The following is a 19,435-nucleotide window of genomic DNA, read 5'->3' as shown; positions in this document are numbered from 1 at the left end:
TTTCTGCTTGTGTTGAGCAAGTTTGAGTGATTGCTAACAGTTTACATAGTGGCAAACTCCTTGATGTTCCCAAGGGGGGAACACTGGAATTATGTGATTGTGTGGCCGTGGCCATTTTCATAAATGTATGGTTTTGCCACATAATTCATCATCTGCCACATAATATGCAGGTTTTAACCCCCAAAAATATTTATTTGTAGCTTAAACGGTTCAAGCGTTACTAAAAATGAAAGGGTCAAGTGTTGCAGCACTCTAGAACACCCTTTGCAAAGCTGGACTGGTCACCTTTATGTTGCTTCTTACTATGGGGCTAATTATGATTGCGGAGTTCCCGCATCCTCCGGGCCAGCGGAAGCCACCGCCGGCCCGGAGGATGCGGGAAATCCGCTGCGGAGCCTCCACAGACCCACCGCTAAATTAGGATGGCTGGTGGGTCTGCTTTTATGTCCGCAGCTTTTCCGCCGCAGTCTCCTTCCGACCGCGGCGGAAAAGCACTAACATGTCTCGCGGTGTCTATCAGACACCGCCAGGCATATTAGGATGTCTGCAATACTATGCTTTTCCACGGCGGCTTTTCCGCCGTGGAAAAGCATACGGTTCTGCACTGCGGGGGCCCGTTGCGGGCCCCCTAGGTGAAGGGGGGTGGGGGGTGCACATGGGGGGTACCCCCCTTCATTTGCGTGCACGAAGCGGCAGGCACCGCGAGGTGCCTGCCGCTTTGTGCATGCAAATGCACTGTTGTCATTTTTTACATTGCGGCGGGTGCCGCTTCAAGCAGCACCTGCCGCAATGTAAACAATACAGGATGTGACCGCCAGGGTGGCGGTCACATCCTAATTGTCATGGAGGGACCGCCGCTGCCCATGCGGACGGTCCCTCACACTCAGTGGTGGCGGACGGACGCAAGTCTGTCCGCCTGTGGGCTTTGGGTATGGGCGGACCGGAATAACAGGCGTGGAGGCCGTATATAGTGAGCTATGTCTTTAGCTGTTTTTATTAACACAGACAGATATAGAGTTTGTAGAGGTAGAGGAAACAAAGGATTGGAGAGGGAAGGTCCTGGAAGGCAGTCGTCGGGGAGGAGGGATCCGCGATGAGCTGGCGTGGTACGTCTTCTTCTTCCCGACTTGGGGATCCGGTGGCCCTCGGAGTTAAAGAGAGACAAAAGAGGGCAGTTTAGTCCTCGACGTTGAGTACTGACCGATGACACCAACACCCGGTTTGTGATGGGATAGAGGAGAGAGAGTGAGGAGGGGTCGGAAGGGTCGAAGACGGAAGGGAATACAAGCGGGAAAGGAAAAGGGTGAAAGTAGTGAGGGGTCCGGTGGCGGAATTCTCTATGTACAGTGGCTCGGGAAGTGCGCGTATATACAGTGCTCCTAGGAGTGCTATACAGTGAGGGGATGGCTTATATACACTATGATACAAGTCGACCTGCAGTTCAGGAGACAGGGTACTCACATGCCCCGCCGCAACTCTTCTCCGAGTTGCGGCCGCTCTCCAGCCACCTCCTGGGGACTCCACCAGTCCTCGCTCCAGATCTCTTCCTCCTCGCCTCCGGTCTTCGCTTCTCCTTGGTCTCCGCTATCTCCGTCCACCGCCTTCAGTTCTTGGTATGCTGTCTCCTGCCACGAGTCCGCCGTCAAGAACCCTGCTCCTTCTCCGCGGCGTCCTTTTCCGTGTTCCGGTCCGGGATCGTAGGCGGGTCTTCCGGGGTCAGCGACAGGTACTTCCGGGTTGCCGTCACTCGTACTCGATTCCTGCATGGAAAGAGAAAGGGGAGTATGCCGGGTTGCCAGGGACGCGGTGGGACCATCATCGGAGCCCAGAGAATCGGTACTGAGCCATCGCCCAATAGAGGTAGGGGAAGGGTCCGTTCCACACCGCCATCATAATCGGCCTTTATATTTGGATGTTAAACTGGTACTAATGAGGTGCAGCCAATGCCCAGACAGTGTTACCAAGTTTAAAAATGGCGAAATAATGAAGTCATACTATTACAAAATATGCAACATATTTTTGCATTTTCTTGCAGCGTAATTTATGAAAACTTGCAGCATAATTTGGCCCTCTCCTGCCTTATAATTCCTGTGGCCTTGTCCCAAGGGAGTGTTGTATTTGTTTGAGAGGGTCAGCCCATTGGAAGTTTAGTAATTCACCATTGGCACCCAAATGAGCTCTCTATTAAATTGTTATGGGTAGACTTTAATTGAAATAGCTCTAAATAGTTTCTTATGAAACTTGCTGTTGGACTGGTAAGTGATACCTACTTGTACTTTATAGTTTATTTGTGACTTCTGTGACTGTACTTGGGCTCGTAAGTGCCTAAATTGCAGAGAAACTTTCAATTAGATAATGTGCAGTCTCAAACAGTTGACACTGCATACTTTGAGAACCCGTTCATTCGTTTTCAGCCCTGTCTATCTCATGAGTACGCTGACCAGAAATATACATTTACCATGTCTGGCTGATATGAGGCCCTTGTGCTTTTATCAAACAGTTCTTATAAAAATTCATTGGGAACCTATACATGTTCGCTTGCGGTGACATGCCTCCCTTGTCTTGCAGGTCTTCTTTAAAGTATGTTGTAGTGGAAATCTCCCATAGCATGTCTCTGGAGATAGTGTTTCTACCTAAAAATACTAAATACGCTTTTTAAAAACCACATCAGAACTCTGTACGGAAACCCAACTCGCTGTTAATAATGCATCCTTATATTGGGTGTTGTGCTGTAGCGTGTTTAGATATTTTTACTTTTTTGTGCAGTGTGATTTTTGTAGTAGGCCTAAAAGATATGTTTCATCACTCTTAAAAGTTAAAAAAAAAACTTTTTATGTTTGTAACTGTCTGCTTACTTCTCATTGGAAAACAGATTTTGTTTTGTTTGTCAAAATGTTTTTATTGTAATTTTTCCAGGGGTAGCAACTTAATACAGCATATAGCATTGATTCAATAAGCCAGTTGCATTAGAATGCTGTAGGTAAGTTCAGCAGATCAAAAAGGACTCTGCATAAATCAGCATAAGCGTACATAGCGTTGAGGACTCATTAAAATACATCATCATGAGCCATGTTTTACCCTTTGAAGAAAGAGAAAACAAAACAAAGAAAAAACCCAGCTGAATAAGAAAAACTTCACAACTTGTCCTGCATGTCAAGAATAAGTGTGTGTAGATGACAAATAACCTTTCGCCGTGCAGGTGGGGTGTACAGGAGAGCACAAAGGTACAGCCATGGAGGGGTTGGGGTCATGCCTAGGGCACACCAAGTGCCCTGGTTACCAACGCTGGGGGGGGGGTGCAAAGTCTGACTATGTCTGAAAGAGGTGGAGTGCCTGTATTCAGGGCTGTCAGGCGAAGAGTGAGTCCCTCCGACAGGAACTTCACCAATGGACCCCATGTATAGTCAAAACCTATCCACGTGTCAGCCAAAATGTCTGTCATGCGTTCAAGTGCAAGGGCCTGCCACAGCCGGGAGTGGCATTGGGAGAGGGTCAGGGCCTCTGGTTTTTTCCATACTGGGTCCACTGCTGTTTTGGGCGCCCCCCCAGACAAAGCCTCGTAATAGAGCAGTCTCCCAGTGTTTGATGCTTCAGAATGGGGTCGCGTAGACCCAACAGGGCATACTCTGGGTTCTCTGATATTGTGTAACCCAATATTTCCCTAAGCTGTGACCGGATTTCTTTCTAGAGAGGTTAAATAGAGGGGCATGCTCACTATATGTGGCGTAAGTCTCTCAGCATCCCACAGCCCCTCCAACATCTGTCTGAGGTGTTTGTAAACAAAGTGTGCAGCTTCTTAGGGTATCGTTACCAATCGTATAGTGATGTGTTTTATCTAGGACCCCGATCAATATTGTGACCTCATGCCCCTATACGGCTATAATCCATACATATCCCTATAAATGGCATAATAATCAGAACCATATTTCAGTAACTTGCCTCTGCAGTCCATGAAAATCTATGACACAGCAGAAGCCACTTCCTTAGATTCCTAGATAGCACACCGAGTTCTTTCGACATACCAAACCCCCCAGCAACCTGGGAAAGCCCCGCTTGCTTTGTTTTGATTTGTAATAGAACTCCTGCGAGCACTGTAAGAACGATCAGTTCTTAGTGACCTCTTTATTGACGTCTTATGTCCAAAAACGTATGTCAAACTCTGCACCTTTCAGGTATAAATATACCAACGTTGCCTTAAGCAAACACACGGTGGTGGTGAATACTGGAGCAGAACAGCTGTCCCCTTGCAGAGAGCCCAGCAGATGCGAGAAGCCCAAGGACGCTGCGCCTCCTTGACGCGCTGAGAAAGACGCTGTCTTTTCTCCTGCTGAGAAAATCCAGCTCCGGTGTTTCCAGCCTACCCTTGCGGGTGACTGGGATATCGGGTCCTGAGAGGAGATACCAGACCTCCTACATTCTATTCCAGAGGTACGGTGCCGACTAACCCCTTAGAGAGAATTCTTGAATCAAACTCTTGGCAAAACCAACTTAACTTAAACTGCTACTTACTTACTTACTCCCTCCCATGTATTAGGCTTAGGTCAGGTACACCGGGGTAGGCGTAGTTAGTTAGAAGCACCAGTTGAGGTCGTTAGCCAATGTATATATGAATGTACATATTTTACTCATTTTAACTATCTTATGGCTTAGAAACCATATCAATGCTTTTACAATATTATTTCGTAATACTCCTTTTACTGTATGCACTTTTTACAATAACAAGTCTTGCAATTATGGCAATTCATTTCTCTTGCATGAGAAAGAAGACTGCTCAATTAATAATATCTTTTATTGAAAACGCCCGTCTCTCTATTCTCTGCACCCTGGTGAAACTAAGAACGCACATCTGACTGAGTGAAATAGCTGTCTATTGTTTCACACGACTCTAGAGATTGACTCTTATTCTGAGGAGCAAAGTTGTCATGTTTATGCGGTTGTCGGAAGCTGAATCCCTTTTTGTTTGAGCCAGGGAAGCTGATCACTTCCTATTCAGTCAAGAAAGTTTCCAGTGACCTCTGAGGTAGCTGGCGCAAACCTAAATTAAGTCTAACATAGTCAGTAGAGACCTAGAAGACCGCAGTCCTACGTCTACACTGCTGGTTATGTTATTCCAATGCGCAGGGCCTATAGGGAAAATAGGAACTACACTACAATTGAATCTTGTAGTGTGCCTCCCTTAAAGTCGTGGAACGATTATACTTTGAGAAATCTCTTTAAAGTGTACAGCACTGCTTCTCTTGCATGGAAATGCCTAGTATGGTTTCCCAGAACAACACGTGTCGGTGGGGTGGGGGTTGGGGTGGGGTTGGGGGAGGGGGGGGAATGCGAGGGGGGGGGGTGCTGCACCAGCCCGACGAGGAGCAACCGCCCTACGATGAAACATGACATCCCTTAGGATGTGTGTGGGCAGCAAGTAAGAGTTTCACTGTCTTTCTTTTACACCCTAGACTGGCCTTTAATTCCTCTAGTAACAGGGACCCCCTGTTTTTTGGTTTCTACTTCACGTGGTAGCTCAGGCACTGGACCTTTTTCTTGAGCTCCCCGTCCCTCCTTTATTTCTTGGAGTTACTAGTGTGCTGAGATAGGCATTCCTCAGTCTGTCCTGTTTAAGCTTCCACAGGAGATCCCATGTGGTCCTGCCCACCACCACTCTGTCCATATGGACCTAATGTTTATCTGAGGCTCTAAGGGACCATTCGTAAATGACTCTGAGCTGAGCCGCCTTATAGTAAAGCGAGAAGTATGGAAGTACTAATCCGAACAGTCAGTGGGACAGCCGGTCCCTATGTTCTTACCAAATGAATTCCGTAACGATTGTATGAATCTCTGAGAAAAACTCTGTGTATCTCAATGGGGAGGCCCTGGAACAGGTAGAGTACCTTGGGGAGTACCGTCATCTTAATCGTATTTATACAGCCAGTCCAGGTGATGTGGGAAGTCGCCTACCTCTCGGTTTTGAGCAGCGGTAAGAAAGGAGAGAAGTGAGCTTTGTAAAGATCTGCTACATTAGGGATGATTTTGGTACCCAGATAAGTAAACACTTTTTTTTTTTTACCCATTGAAATTGCAATTTCTTCCATCTCCGTTGAGGGAATTGAAAAGATTTCAAGAGATTGACTTTAAAGCCTGCCAGTAGTTCAGAGTTACGGAGCTCTAGTTGTTGGGCTGACTGGGAGGTATGTGCAGCCGAAATAGGCAGCAGGACATCATCTACGAATATTGATGTATTATGTTCATCTGATCAGAATTGGATGCCTTGAATATCCCGGTTGGCCCTTATCCTCTCTACCAGCAGTTCTATGCCATCATCATCATCATCATCATCATCATCATCATCATCATAAAACATTATTTCGATCATATAGATCTTAAAAAGTACATAGCACCTCGCAAGAATAATACAATAAGGGACATATCAGTCATAAAATACAATATATACAATAAAAGTGTGAAAGCAATTCATACACTACATTTGGCGCGCTTAATCTAAAGTCCATGCCAACATTTGACCAGGCAAAATGCGGTTGTCCTGCTTATATCAGTAGACCGAATTCTCAGCACCTCAAGATAGTGCCCAGGACCAATCAATCTGCACAATGGAATAATCCACTTTCCCTCACGTTTTTGTAGTGGGGGCAAAAGAATAGCAAGTGGACTATAGATTCTGTACTGGCTTTACAAGATGGGCACAGGTTGTCAGAGGAAACCTTATGGCTCCATTTACTGCAAAACAATTTGGTTGCCTGAGTCTTGTAGCAAAATTTTATAAATATTCTTCGAGCGAGAGGCAGAACGATTTCTTCAATTGTTTCTTCATAGCTGCGGCGGGCTTAAGATCTATAAAATCCCTAGTCCAGGTGCTCGCCATATTCAGCGTTTCCTTCTCCACAATTGTTTCCCAATAAATCAATTTGGCCCTATCCATTGATATTAAGGATAGGCTTTCAGGATTTGACCAATAAGCCTCCAGCCCTAATCGCCAGAGTAGACCTCTCAAGGAACTAAACCAGGGGATCGAGGTTACCTGGGCAAGTCTCAAAAGGCCAATCATTGCTGCTCGTTATTAAGCTAGCTCTTTAATGGACCGCAATCAATGCCAGAACATTAATAATTTGTAATCCAGCTTATGTGCCAGTTTTCGCTGGGCAAAATCCAAGTATAAAGGGGTGCAAAGAGGTAAGTTTAATAGGGATCCTAAAAAACTATTTTCTACAGCGGTAAGACAGTTGGTGTTCCACCCCATATAGAGCCCACCTAATGATTTGACGATATAGATTTCTAGTGCAGGAGCCACTTTCCTAGACACCGTTCTTTTAGAAATGTGGACAGTCTGCTGGATTAGCATCAACTTTACTTTGTCAATATGGGGTGCCCAGTTTCAGTTAGATGAAAGGCGAATACCCAAATAATCGAAAGCCTATACTTGCTCCAAAATGGTGATTCCTACAAACAAACCTCTTTTGATGGATTTTGCATTTCGTTTGGCAAAGACCTTGTAGTTGGTTTTGGCTTAGTTTAACACCAAACTCGGCTCACTACAAAACCTTATAAAGTAATCCAACATTAATTGGACAACATGAGTAGATTTAGAAATTAGTAGGGTATCGTCGGCAAAGAGGAGTGCTGGTACTCTTCCCTCACCTATTTTAGGGACATAACACCCGTCTCTTTCCAGAAAATCAACTACCCCATTAATAAAGAGTGAGAAACGGGTGGGCGCAAGCACACACCCCTGCCTCACACAGCGTTAGATTGTGAATTGCTCTGTTAGTTGGTTGTTCGCACCCCATCTCGCTTGGCCTGCATTTGATGTGTGCAATCTAATTATAATTTCTAAGAGATTTCTACACTCTCCAGAGAGTGGCTTGGTGTACTAGATTGAATGCAAACCGGAGATCATTGGTTCTAAGCATAGCGCAAACAACATGGGTGAGAGGGGACATCCTTGTCTTGTCCCCCTCATTGGGTCGAAAAAGTCTGAGGCTAGACCATTAACCAGGACCCAGGATCTAGGTCTATGATAATTGGCCGTTATCATTCTCAGGAATTGGTCCCCAAACCCAAAATGACGCAATGTATTAATTAAAAATGACAAATCTGCACAGTCAAAGGCTTTCTCAGCATCCAAGGATAACAAGACTGCTGGGATTAGTTTCTTATGTACTTTGTCTTGAATGAATAACACAATGTAGATTATCATGGGTCTGACAGCCCTTAATGAATCCAGTCTGGTCAGGGTGGATCAAATTGGGAAGTATCTACTCCAATCTGTTAGCCAATATTTTGGAATATATCATTCAAATTTCTAATGGTCTGTACAAAGTGCATAATTGCAGGGTTTCCCCTGCTTTGGAGTGACTGTAATCCATGCTTTACCTATCAATGGGCATACCCCCCGGGAGACAGCTATAGAGTTCAAAAGGTCTGTCAGGTGGCGCGTAGGATCTGCACCGAATGTCCTGTAAAATTGAGCTTTAAAGCCGTCCGGACCAGGGCTTTATGAGGTTTAAAGAAGTCTATGGCTTTTTGGACTTCCTCCCTCGTAATGGGCCGATTTAGTGTCTCATTATTTTCAGGGGGACCTGCCGCAAAGCAAGCGAGTCTAGGTACTTGGAATTGGGCGCCCTCTTCTAGTGAATCGGTAGTATACAATCTGTTGTAAAATTCTCAGAATGCATGGGCTTTTCCCTCTTCACTATGTTGTTTCGCCAGTAAGGAGCCAATTTTATTACTGCAATCACAGCCACATGATTTTAGACGTAGAAGGGTATTCTCCGCCCTATTAATGTAAATTGCATGTAGTTTCCCTTTCAGGGCCGTTACTTTCCTCTGAAAGTTTAGGGAAGGTGAGGCCTTATGAGCCTTCTCAGCTTGCAGGAGTTCCTCCTCCAGTGTTTGCCTCTCCTTTATCATTTGTTGTTGCATTGTGGTGACCATGGAGATACATTTGTCTTGCATCACTGCTTTGAATGCATCCTATGTATTTAAGTAAGGGGTCTCTTTGAGGTCCTTCATTAAAAAAAAAAAAGTCCATTATCGTCTTCCGGAGTTCATCCCGAAAGAGATGATCCCTACTGAGTATATTCGGAAAGTACCATCTCCGATACCCAGAGCGAGAAGTGGGCCAATTAGAGGGGCATGATCCGAGATAATAATGTGATGTATTTTCGCTGAAGGGACAGCTTAGCGTAATTGCTGACTAACAAAACGTGATCTATTCTACAATAAGTCCTGTGGGAGTTTGAGAAAAAGGTGTAGTAGTGCGCCTTGGGGTTCAAGGTGCTCCATATGTCTATCAAACACAGCCGGTATAGTGTAGATTTTACTGCTTTAGTAAAGATCATGGATGGGGACCTGTGTGAATGAGTGGTGTCTTATGAGGAGTCCCAAATCAAGTTGAAATCCCCCATGAGTATTCTGTCCCCAGTAGCAAACACCTCTAACACTGAAAGCACCGTAAGAAGAAACTCCGACTGACGAGCGTTGGGAGCATATACTATGGCTATGGTGCAGGCATGGCCCGAAGGAGGCCCCTGACCATTAATAACCCTCCTCTTTGTCAACCTTGGTGTCCTGCACTTGGTAGTGGACTGCAGAGTGAAACAGTAGGGCTAACCCCATTATATTCAGTAGTGACAGATGATCTGTAAATTAAGGGGTATGATTTATGTCGTAATCAGTGGTCTTCCCCCTTCCTTAAGTGCTTCTCATGCAGTGCAACTATGTCAACATGATGGTCCCCCGGGTATTTCCATAGTTGTTGCCTTTTGTTGTGGGAATTCAAATCCCCTAACATTTTAGATCAAACATGTGAGTGCCATGTACCCAGCCTAGAGAGGCTCAGTAAGCCCCAAGTTTCCAACTCCACTCTGATGGCCCTTCCATATGAGACCACCAAGTCCTTTTCGCTTCCCATCCCCCTCCGATTCTCTCCCATGAGGGTATGTCATTCCGTCATGCAGAGGACACAAAACAAAACTGCATTCATCTAGAAAAAAATTAAACTGTAAAGTCCCCAATACTGTGGTGGATTATCTATGATGGGGTCTTCAGGGGTGGATCCAGGCTCGCCCTGACGCCCGCAAGCGTAGATAAGTAATTGCCTTCCTCTATTCTTACTGAACTATATAATTATATATTCGAGGAGGAGCAGTTTGGAGAGCACCATTCTCTAAGTCCAACAGACCCTTTAACCATGAAGCACAGCCATCCTTTTCATATTGCAACAACAACTGACTGATTACCCTTGTAGATTGAGTCTAGTTGGGATGCCTACTAACAAAAGTATAGTGTTTAAACCATAGTAGCCTAATGTCCCACTGGGGGTTGGAACCCCTTTTCTCGGATTGTCTCTGGGTTTTGCCTCTCATCTTTTGTGTTTGCCGAGTCCTTCGCATTGCGCTACTCCCAGGTTCTCTGTCGCCTCCTCCGTCTGATTCGCTCTATGCGGCGGCATCTGATCTCCAGGTCCGAGGAGGGCAGCGGCCCCAGCTATCTCGGTGAAGTGGCATTGTTTGTTGTCCTAGGCAAAGGCTATGCCGAAGGGATGGGTCCACCTATATTTGATCTGGCGACCATTTAAAACTGCATTGATAGGTTGGAACAGCATGCGGCAGGCTACAGTTGCCTGTGCGACATCTTGAAAGAGTGAGCAGGTGACTCCCTGAAAGTTGATGATGTCACTTTTCCTAGCTCTGTGCAGTACCAGTTCCTTAGTCTTGAGGGAGCAACATTTAGTGAGGATGTCTCTGGGTCGTCTGCTCTCCCGGGAGCCGTAGCCCCACTCTGTGAACCCACTCCTTTTTCACTTCTGGGTGGTCTTCTCCCAGAATTTTTGAAGAGAACCCGACCATGAAAGTCTCCAGGTCCGGACATTCACTGCCCTCCTCTAGGGCCCGCACTCTGTTGTTGTCCCAACTGGAATGATTCTCCAAATCTTAGCATTTAAGGAGTGTGGAATGTAGCTGGGATTTCAAAGTGGCCGTTCCCTCCTCCACTGATGTCAACCTCTGCTCAATTTTGTGGTATTTCATTTCCAGAGCCAGGATGCGGGCACCTACCAAGTCCACATCTGTCAGACAAGAGCTAACTTCTGCTTTGAAGGACTCAAGAAGCATTGATATCTGCTTTAATGTCCTATCTGAGCTCTTTTTTAAAGTCCTGCTGTGTTGCCAGGAGGTCGTCTCTAGTGAGTGCCATGCGTTCTCCTGAGGGCAACGCTGTTTATCCCTCTGTCCTAGTTTCTGCTGGTGTAAAGTAGCTTGAAACTCCATACGTCTGCACCTTTTTCGGTGGCATAGAAGCCTGGAGGTTGGTCAGCATGTCGCTGCTGCAAGTGTACCATAGGATCCAGGGCGTTAATAATTCATGCCAGGACCATTGCAGCCCTCCGAGTAGACAATAGTAGCTTTAAGTATTACTGTCTGTGCAGTGTTGATTTGGCTTTCCCCAGGGGGGTCCTTTAGTTGCTACCACCAGGTATCTTCCTCGGCTGGCCCGGAAAACGGTCACCTCTCCGTGGGCGGGGCACTCCCCACCCATCTGTAAGGCAAAACACAAAGAAGCTGCAGCAAAAACCCACTAGGCAGCTAATTCCAGGGGGTCTAACCAATAGTGTATTGTCCCGGGGCAACAGGCGCAGGTGCCGGGGGGTTGATCCGGGTTCTATTCCAGGCCCCACTCGCCACACGTGTTGCTGGCATTCGTCTCGCCAGTTATTTCCCAGGGTTGTCTACCAGATGCAGGCTAGTTTGGGTGCCATCTTGGGCCATACAGCGAGGGCCATCTCCAACCAGTTAAGCCTCCCTCCGGCACGGGGTGGGGGAGAATTAGTTCACTGGTGCATCTGGCACCTACACAGATATCGCTCAGCTCTGCACACTTTGTTGCGGGGGAACAGCGGGGTAGGGCCTCTTGCTGCAGCGGCGCACCTTGGGTGTCCCAGGCGGGAGCAGCCCCAATTGCGGACGGAGGTCCCTGTCTTATTCAGACCTCTCCTTGTGAGACCGGCTTGGCTGCCCTACCCATCACACCGGCACACTGCTCCTCCTTCGCCAGGCCAGACTACACTCCTCTGCTCAGGTCTGTTCTAGGGTTCAACCACCATTTTTCTCGGCATGCTGTGCCATCCTCCGCGATGGTCCCCACTTTCCTCTCGCCTCCCAGTTGCTGAGGATAAGCAGGAAGGTGTCCGCTGTGGTCTACACATTTCAGGTCTCACGGTCGACTGGTGCACGTGAGGCTGTTGCAGTTCGCGGGGCAAGGTAGAACACGTCCACACAGCCATGATGGTTGGCCACACCCCCAGATTGTTTTAAAAAACAAGTATAATATATATATATCCTGTCCGCCCCAATTCGCGGAGCGGCACCAAACAGGCTCGGACCTCACAGCTTCTCCAAAGGAAATTATGGACCTCCACACCAATTTAGTGGAAATGCAGTGCGAATTTATTTCGGCATGTAATTGCAAGGACCAGTGTCTTCCATGTCGCGTTTCGCTCCTCCTAGGAGCTTGATCACATGATGCGTCTCCATTACAATGACTTCTTTAAAGATAATAATGTTCACTATTAGCCATAGAAAATAGGTTAACCGATTTGCTTTACAGTGAAACTAAACAACAGATTTTGGCAACTAATGTACGCAAATATCATGATATTTAAAGTGCAAAATGCATATAGCAGCTCAGGTAGTCTATACATAGTGTGTAAAATGTTACCATTTACTCACATATTATTACTATAATCAGGTCAGAAATTACTAGCTGTGCAAAAATACAATGAAATAAAGTGCATAGTGCGAAAAGCAACTAATGAATTAAATAATTGCATAGTTCAAAAATAACATTGTCATATCCATATCTGCCTGAAATTGAGCAACATCCTCATATATCAATATATTGCAACATATTTAAATCATTCGTTGTGAAAAGGCAATTTCAATGTGTACATTTGTACTAACCAGTATTTCCAAAAAGTTTGTGGCACCTATGTGCATGGTTATCAATCAACAAACAATATCAGAGACATTCAATATATAAGGTGCAAGTGCATATTCCATACAATCATGCCCATAATTTATTAATACATATCTGGAGATAAAACCACTGATGTTAAAAACGGAAATATCTGCTGATAAAGACCGCAATAAATAGTTAAAATGCCTCATTTAAAACTATCCAACGAATATTAAAAAAATGATATATATATATATATATATATATATTTCACTCAAATTGTCCTGTAGCAGAGGGAGCACGTTTCAGTAGGTGCTCACGTCGAGACCAGGGCAGTGTCTCGCATTTTATTCCACACAAAAGATTTATCGCGGCACACCTCTTGGTAGTTTTAAAGATGGTTTATTTCAGATCGTGATAACCTCCTAGTGGTTTCGAACCGTGAACAGTAACTACGGTTCGAAACGTGTAGGAGGTTATTGCGATCTGAAATAAACCATCTTTAAAACTACTAAGAGGGGTTCCGCGATAATTCTTTTGTGTGGAATATATATATCTCCACAGCTAATTGTTCGCGAGTACGCCCAAGCCTCTTTCAGAGGTGGGCTGCGGCGGGGTCGCGAACCCCAAATCTCCAATTCAATCGTTTCTCACTCCTCTCAGGAAAAAGACGATGCCACATCCACAGAATCCTGCAAACAGCGTGTTTATTTAGAGGGCCAAAATCACTGTGTGTGTGTTTGGTCCTCTAAATAAACACACTGTTGCTGGATTCTGTGGCTGTGGCATCGTCTTTTTCCTGAGAGGAGTGCGAAACGATTGAATATATATAATATATTTAGTACACCAGTGAATGAGTAAGCAGCATTTTATTTTTTATTTAATTTAGTCATTTTAGAAACAAAATAGGTAACATTGGTTACATCCAATGCAAGCACAGATTTTGCATAGTGAAGCAAAAGGGCATATTATTGATCAGATGGAGCTGATCTTCATTTTAGTTGTCGATTCATGCGTGAGTTGGAGACTTTTGACCTGATTTGGGGGGAGGGGGGCTTCCAAGCTCGCTGGCTTGGTAACCGCACGCTGAGAAGGTGTTTTTTCCAACACCACACTGCGTGAATGTTCTACAGTCTACAACTTCATGCAAGTATCAGTGGAGCAATCTTCAGTCTTCCTTGAGGCCAGGGATCACACGCACCTTTTAACACTAACAAGCGATTGAATATTGACTTTGAGTAATATTTTATTCTTAACACTGTCACTAGCCTACCAGCTAACATAATCACCCATTTTTACCAGTGCTGGTCGAATTTCAGAATAGCAAATAGTCGGGCAGCAGCCTATGCTGTTGACCTGTGCCTCTAGCAGTGCCTCCATTCAACCTGACATTTTAGCACTCCCTTCTGTTAGCCTGGTGTCTCTGATAGTTTTTTGATCCTCATTGTAGCCCTTGCTTGTTTTCAGAATCCATATACCATTAAGTATTGGCTCCCTCAGTTTCCTTCAATGAACCCCATCCCAGGCGTCTGGGTGAATCCAGACGTTTTTTGAAGTATGAAGTCGCTAGTGCCAGGTGGTGCCATAAGATGTCTTCTCTGGAGTCCTGCGTCTTGAGGAGGTGTTGTCAGGAGTTCACTTAAGGAGCAGCTGGACAGGTGACTTTTTAGGTCGAGCTCTCGACCTATTGTGGCCAAGTAGCTCCTCAAGGGGCGTAGAGCGGTGCACGCGCGGCGATTCAGGAACGTGAATGCGCACGTACAGGCATACACACATCTCTTGCTCCACTTTCACACTCACGAAGCACACACACACACACACACGCGCGCACGGACGGACACACACACACACACACACACAGTGCAGACACACACACGTGCCAAGCCCCACTTGCCAAGCCCCACTTACCTCATCAGTGGCTTCAGCCGCCACTCCTGACGCCACCGGTCCTCTGGCCATCCACTCCATGGGCGCAGGCTTCTCCCAAAGACGGAAGTCCCGCCCCACGACAGCCGTGAGCGTGCACATCCCGAAACCGGAAGTTCGGGAGTGTGCACGCTCACAGCTTACTGTACGAGAAGCCACTGGGTTATTTTTGGCATATTTAATTTTAAAGGATAGCCTAGATTAGCATGGGCAATCATTCGTGTAGTAAGTGGCTAAGTGGCGCCTTGCGGTGCAAACAGCTCCAGCTACAACTTCAGCGTGCTCAAGTAATTGTTTGGTCAAAAGTGGATGCGAGGTAAGTTCCAGACACTTGCCTATCCGTGTCAAGCGGTTTAAATCGGTAAGAACAGCGCAAAGACCCCATGGATCCCACACACAGGCAGATCTTCTGAAGTAGTAATAGCTGTGAGCGTGCACATCCCGAAACCGGAAGTTCGGGAGTGTGCACGCTCACGGCTTGTTGTTGTTCTATTGCACATATTCACTTTCATGGCAGCCTTAAAACATTCCTGATGAATTAAAACTTACTGCGTGCTCTCCCTGAGAAGGAAATTCTTTTAAAAACTTTCTTTGGCTGTGGTTGACAAGAAGGTGACGTTCATTTTTTTTTTTTTTAAGCAAATAGCCCTGCGTTTCTTTAATCTGCCGGTATTGGTTGACATTGTGATGTTTGGTGAAGTCCTGGCAGCTAGCATTTTCATATGTCTGTAGCACAGTGTGAAAAAGAAGAATGTTGACAAATATTGTCAAAATAATGATTCAATACACATTTAATTTTGCTACTGTCTGTGAACATGCATTGAAATATATTTCTGTTGTAAACTCGACTCGCAACTGGGAGTGTGTGTTAAATGAAGGAGCACACCGTACACTTTGGGACTGAACTGTTTTCTTGTCTTGATGGGGCTACAGCAGTTGCCTGCAGTGAGCAACAATTAAGTCAATGCTTTGTTAGCTGAGAATTGGAGTTAAAATTCAGCCTTACCGTTCGACACAGAGATTTTAGGATGCATTCTGGTCAAATGTGTCCGTTTCATATTTCAACGCTGCCTCTACAGGCTAGCATCACCTATTCCTTACACTGATTATTTAACTAGAAAGACGATGAGGTCATCGTTGACAGTAACAAATCCCTTCAGTATCTTTTAATGTACCTGCTTTTGTTTAATAAAATCTCATTCCACTGGTTTGCCGTCTCATTAGTGCATAGCACACTACAGATTCCCCGTATTCCCATTTAAACAGAGACCTGCTTCCACAAAGAGGACGAGGAAGGTAATGTTAAAATGACATGGGGTGGTTGCGAATCCAAGTACTTTAACTGTTGTCATGCCAGATGATGTGGCTATAAATATAACAATATTCTCTGCGCAGCGCTATGTTTTTAGGTCTCGTCTATTATATTCCGCAAGGAATAAATAGACGAGAGTATTGTGGGCAAACCAAGCTCTGAAACCATCACAGACTTTGGACAGTTCGTGTGGAGCACTCGTGCGGAAAGCGCGTCCACATCAAAGCCATCAGCCTCCCTCCCACAGGCATCTGTTGGTTCCCCAGCGTTGGCGCAGTGCGTGCTCGGCCTCACTTCTCCTCCCCCCTAATTACATCCCTTACATCCCTAATTTCACTTTCACGGACGCGAGGCCTTGAGCTTCACTTCAAAGGCATCCTCCCTTTGTGGTCTGTCCGACCACTTTACTGTGTCCTTCGTTGTCTCTCTTTCTCTCTGACTCTACTTCAAAGTTTCAAAGTTTATTTATTATGATAAGGAACTCTTTATGAGGTCCACATAAAACAACATATACATACAAAGCACAAATACTTAAGAAAAAGAAAAAAGATATTTTCATCACAATCACATAAGATAACTTAATACAGGTCCAAAAAACATTTAAAAAAGTTGTACAGTTTAAAAACAAACATTTCATTAGGAGGGTTAATCAAGGCTGCCTTAAACGAAGACGCTGATAATATGTTAAGTTGTAAGCAGATTGATCTTAACCATCTACGCCTGCAAGGCATCAGTGTAGGGCAGACAAACATCACGTGATCTAGATCCTGATCATGTAATTGGCAAAGATCACAGCGTGCCGAACAACCAGACCAGCTGGCTTGTATAACTTTTAGCGGAAGCAAATTATGTCTTAATAGGAACACCAGGCGTCTCACGCCATGGGAGATGTTCCAGTACATGTATGGTTGTGCTTTCCGCAAGGTATAAGATTCAATAACAGGCGTACAACCTTTTTTCGCTAGACAAAAGTCTCTATCAAGACAAAACCCCAATTCCCAAGAGGCTGACTTCAAAACTGATTTTAATTGGTGAGGGGACAATAAAAATAAAGTCTCCTCATCCAATTTCAATTGTGACACAACAAGTCTAAAGTTTTTTACAATTGATGAGAAGTCATTAAAAGATCCTAATAATTCATTTTTTATAAGGAATCTTAGGGTATTGGGTTCACCTTTAGATAAAGCTACTACCCAGCGTATAACACTAGCAAGACCTTGAACCCTGCTGCTACGTAAACCCAATTCCTGTCGCAAGGAAGCAGTCGAGTTTGCGGTGCCTACAGACATTAAACTCCGAAGGATTTTTCCTTCCGCAGAGTTTAAAAAACTCCATTTTTTTAGATCCACTAATTCAATTCCATATAACAGGGAGGCAGGAACTTTCGCTCTAAAAACATCTAAGAGAATAGAAAAATGCCTTCTACCTGTGGCTTTATATAGGGAAACTAAGCTCTTTCCCTGAGAAATAGCCTTCCGGGAATTATTGTCTATGTGTGATTTGTCACTTAGATTATGAGTGACAATTTTACCTAAAAAGGTATAAGATTTCACACATTCTAGTTTTTCCCCCCCCACAACCCATGGGAAGTTAGAATATTTAGGCTTCTTTCTACCAGAAAAACAAATCACCTTGCTTTTTGCTGTATTTATTGATAAAAAATGACTTTCCGCATATTCATAAAGTGCATGCAACCGATTATTTAGGCCCTTTGGGGTGAGATCCAAAATTAGGATGTCGTCTGCATACATAAGGCATGCAATTGGAACACCCCCCAAAGATGGGGCAATACCGGCGCAGGCAGAAAGAGCGATGGGTAAATCAACAGTATATAATGAAAAAAGCAACGGAGCCAAAAGGCAACCTTGCTTCAACCCATTAGATGTTGGGATTAATTTGGATACGCCGCGATCACCTCCAAGTAAGACTCTGCACCAAGTGTCAGAATATAGGGCACGAATTAACTTAATAAGGGAAGCAGGCATACCAAGATTAACTAACTTTCTCCACAGCAAATTTCTATCTACTTTGTCGAATGCGGTGGAGAAGTCAATAAAGGCGCCGTATACCAGACCACCCCGAACTTTTACATATTTTTCATTGATAACTTGCAATGCGGTCAGGTTATCTAAGGTTCCATGATTTTGTCTGAAACCTGTTTGCTCCAGGGGAAGGATATTATGTTCAGATACCCAATCGTTAATTAAAGAAAGCACACATTTTGCAAACACCTTACCAATGGCATCAAGCAAGGCAATTTGACGATAATTTTGTGGTAGATCTCTTGCCCCTTTTTTATACAAAGGGACAATAATGCTTCCTTTCCAGGAGGGGGGGACTGTTCCACTAAAAAAACAGAATTTAAACACTGGAAAGAGTATTTTACTCCAAAGTTCACTCTGGTTTTTTAATATTAAAATTGGGATTTTATCAGGACCCATCGCACCAGAGGAACGCATATTCTTAATGGCACATTCAATTTCCTTTTCTGTTGGACAGTCAAGTGTAACAGCAGAATTATCGAATTCAACATAGCTACCATGAGAATTATTGTTACTGTACAACTTCTCAATATAGTGAACCCACACCTGTTCCTCAATGGCAATGGGCGTAGGACTGGCTCTAGTACCGCAGCCTTTGCCGATTAAGGACCAAAAGGTCTTAGTTTGGTGATTAAAAGAAGCTTCCCTCAATTGAATCCAGAGGGCGTCTTCCTCAGAGTGTTTTAAACGAGCCTTAAGCCTAGCTCTCCTTCTTTTCAGAATGGACAACTTAGACTTAGCTTCTTGGGTAAAACATAAAAATTGCCCCCTTACAACTTTATTTATTTCTCTATTTATAGCCCGCAGAGGGTAAGGGGCTACAAAGGACTGTTTCACCCCTAATTTCTCCTTTGCACAAGCGGTTACAGAATCTAAAAACTTAACAAAAAAAAACAGCTCTCTCCCCTCCCAGAGTGGAAGATTCTCGACAGTAACACACAAAAGAGGCACTAGGTTTTCCACAGTACTGAGGTTCCAAAAACATTTCCCTGAGCTGGAATCAAAATTCACAGAATCTATATCCAGCCTCCATGGAACCACTTTCTGAAAACTAATGGAAACAGAAAGCGTCAATACATTATGGTCACTAAGATTCGATTCAATGACCATCATATCCTTTAATAGGTGAAAACCGGCATAATCTATCATGATAAAATCAATAATAGATTTTCCCTTATTAGATTTACGAGTAAAAGCT

At 44.7% G+C, this 19,435-nt stretch overlaps 1 protein-coding gene across 11 annotated transcripts in view; it reads left to right on the top strand.

The window, feature by feature from the left end:
• MTMR3 (myotubularin related protein 3) overlaps nt 1–19,435 on the top strand; it is a 1,591,444-nt gene that overhangs the window by 11,558 nt on the left and 1,560,451 nt on the right. For 4 of the 11 annotated variants that reach the window (XM_086943219.1, XM_086943221.1, XM_086943218.1 and 1 more), the window contains exon 2: nt 14,425–14,615. The exons of the other annotated variants lie outside the window; for them this stretch is intronic. The gene's annotated coding sequence lies outside the window, so the exon portion shown is untranslated. The remainder of the gene's footprint in view (nt 1–14,424; nt 14,616–19,435) is intronic. 11 annotated transcript variants of the gene reach the window in all.

The sequence above is a fragment of the Lissotriton vulgaris genome, chromosome 11, assembly GCF_964263255.1.
Source record: "Lissotriton vulgaris chromosome 11, aLisVul1.2, whole genome shotgun sequence".
NCBI lineage: Eukaryota > Metazoa > Chordata > Amphibia > Caudata > Salamandridae > Lissotriton > Lissotriton vulgaris.
The sequence above is the reverse complement of the archived record's forward strand: the minus strand, read 5'-3'. Positions and strand labels throughout refer to the sequence as shown.